The sequence below is a fragment of the Malus domestica genome, chromosome 13 (assembly GCF_042453785.1).
Source record: "Malus domestica chromosome 13, GDT2T_hap1".
Classification (NCBI taxonomy): domain Eukaryota; kingdom Viridiplantae; phylum Streptophyta; class Magnoliopsida; order Rosales; family Rosaceae; genus Malus; species Malus domestica.
Window position 1 is genome coordinate 22674216 of NC_091673.1, and position 3285 is coordinate 22677500.

General features: G+C 36.0%; 1 pseudogene; it reads right to left on the reverse strand.

Moving 5' to 3' along the window:
* Positions 1 to 1475: 1475 nt before the first annotated feature.
* LOC108175077 (26S proteasome regulatory subunit RPN13-like) overlaps positions 1476 to 3285 on the reverse strand; it is a 2413-nt pseudogene continuing 603 nt past the window's right edge.

Below are 3285 nucleotides of genomic sequence, written 5' to 3' on the forward strand. Positions count from 1 at the left end.
AAAGGGCCGTCGGGGGCTTGATCTTAGGATGAACAGTGATGAACGATGAACACTTTCTTCAAGGGGCGTCGGGGCTGGATCTTGAATTGGTGGAAGTTCTTCAAGGGCCTTTGGGCTTGATCTTGAAGGAGGATTTGACGAAGAACGAAGAAAGCTTTCTTGATCATTCGGGATTTGCTTGGGAGCTTTGAAGTTTCAAAGCTTCAAGGTTTTGGTGTGATGTGAATTGGTTATGAATTAGTGTTCCTAAAATGAATGCTTTGACTTCCTATTTATAGAATTCCAAAACTTGATTTTTGGATTTAAATAATCAGATGAAATAAATCATTTCTGCCAAGTGTTGACACGTGTCATGTTTGATGACTTTTCTGAGGATTCTCGATTTTTCGTTGAGTCATATGCTATCTGTAAAATTTATGTGACACATGAACGTTGAAATTTTAATTATTGATCAATATTTATTTCACTGAAATTTCGATGTTTACAAAGTTCTTAAAAGAAAAAAAAGTTAAGAGCGACAATTAAAAATTCTTAAAGAAAAGAGTACAAAATTCACTCCCTTAAATTTTACATTCATAATGATGAAATTTTTAATCAACGGTCCTTTTTACATTTTTGTACCTTTTATTATTTGACCCAAAAATAAATTTCAACTAGTTTTAATACAATCAAATATAAAGATAGGTTTCACCTCTTTAAGCAAAAGATCTATCCCATATATGAGACAATCGAATAAAAAGACAGATTTCACCTCTAAGAAAACGACCTAACCTAAATACAAGTATCTTGGCAAGAAAGACCAATACTAATGACAGCATCTACAAGAAATTTGGCTTTCCTAAAAACATGCTCCATCAAATAGTTGAGAATGATCTAGTAAGCAATTTGATAGCCTCAATAATAACCCTAATTCTCCATGGACATTTGTAGGTAACCGAATCAATAATGAGCTCAGAATCCCCTTCCACCCAAACATGTTGAACTCCTTTGTAGTTAACAATACTTTTTTAATATGTAACTTGCCCTGGTTGTTAGAGCCATCCTCTTCAACCCAGTGCCGCCCAAGTCCAAACCTCCCCTCATAGTGTAAGTTAACCTAGAAATATCGCTTGCATTAAAAAACAATTATTTAGTTCTAATATAACAAAATTTAAATGAAACACCCCCACTTTTTCCTTTGCCTTTGCCTTTTGTTTTTTTTTTGTTTTCCATTTCAACAACTGCTGCCTTGCCTTACATACATACCATGTGTGAGAGTGCCAATGACACTGGAGCCAAAAATTACTTGCATACATTTGTGACCGCAATGAAGAAACACACTACACTCGACCTTCGTGTACATGTTTACTTACCAAAAAGTTTGACCTGTTTGCTTGTTAACTTTGATGTTCGAATATGATAACCGATCGAACATGTATAACGAAGAAAATGTGAAACCTTTCGGATATCGATCGTTGTACAAAACACTAGCAAATTTAAACAAAGTTCAACAATATTCCCTTTTCTTGTTCCTTCTTTTCCTTTCTAGAACCAACGATATATACAGAGGTAACAAGACGACCACATAAAAGTCCTACGAATAAAACAACGATAAATTTAACAGGAATGTATAAAGAAGTGCCTCCACTACTTGGACTCATCCATGGGACCCTTACGATTACAAGATTCAGATCTTAAATCCGTGTTGTCTTGCCTTAACTCCTCATACTCTGACGTCTTTGCAACCGAATCCTCAAGTGCCTAAAGAAAAGACAATACAGTGAACCTGTCTGCAAGAAAGAAGTAATAAAAACCATAAGTAACAAATCCATGAATTATCATCATATAGATTTGATGGCATATAATATCGTTTGACGAGCTCCCAAATCTGTAAGCGGAAGCAAAAGACTGAAAACAACACTGTCATCAGACCCTCTAGGTATCATCCCACGTACGACAATAACTCATTTGACTTCTTATCACAAACATAGAACATTTGCCACTCGTACTATCTTTCCCCCTTCCTCTAATTCTCTTTACAAATGGTAGTGTAATGGCTAAGATGCGTCTTTCAAGTAGTTGTTCTTTCTTCTTAGGTAAGTCTCAATTTGAATTTCACCCTATAACGGTATAAACATTTTTTGGGACAAAAGGGAAGACAAAATCATTCAGCAAGCATGAGTACAACAGCAAGCTACAAGATATGGAGTCCTTACATTTACTTGGGTCAATACCAAACTGAGTCAAATCTATATGTCCTGTTCGAAGTACCTATAATAAACATTAAGGGAAAGACAAACGTTTAGGATGTACGGATGATAAAAGAAAGAAACAGCTTCACCCTCATTAAAGAAACGGACAATCAAAATTCCACAAGAAGAGTTTTCAAATTCTTACATAAGCAAATGAATCCATTTGTTGGCGAAAAGGTGGACTCTGCAGCAACTCCAATATATCCTCAGGCGACCACCGACCCTGCAACCTCAAGCGAATTAAACAATGGAGCAAAGCTAGCGTATAAGAGATCAATAATACAGAAAAGTAGTGCACCAGAATATTGCATACCTCAGGTAAGTAAGAACCTAAGCCTTGTTCCAGTGGCAATGTCTCAATCAATGGCACAATCAACTCTGGTTTCAATATATCCTCCAAACTCACGCCTAGCCCCACAAAAGGACAAGTCACACGATTAAGCCATAACATATTTCAAGGAGACAAAACTTAAAAAAAGCAACCATAGAAGTAGTATTGTAAATACTGTAGTAAAATGGGCCGGCCTGCGTATTGTTAGAAATCTTTAATAATCATTGACAGAAACCATTAGAGAAGTTAAATGCAAAAAATTAACTTTAGGTCCTCTGTGAATGGTCCAAATTCATACTCACCTTACACCCTAAACCTTCTGTGATCAATTCTGTTATGTTCTGCCAAATCAATTAATCGATTTATGCCTCCTTACTGAACTTGCACTTCACAAAAGATTAACTGAACCAAGGGTCAATGTGAAATCTGGACAGAGTAGAGTGAATTTTTGCCACAAGTAACTTGACTATACTGCCACGACAGTTGAGAGAAAGGCCACTAAAAGGACGAACGAAAAAAAGAAAAGGATACAAGGCAATAAAAAAATTGAACTTCCTAGGAAACTGTTCTTTTAGATATCCAGTGCCCATCCGCGTCATCCTTTTTGAATTGTAAAACTGTTAATTATCGAGTGAATTAAAGAAATTACTTCAGATGCTAAAAGCAAACCAGGCCAACAATATGAACCCAGTTGCAATATTTCTACCTAGTACACAGGGATTC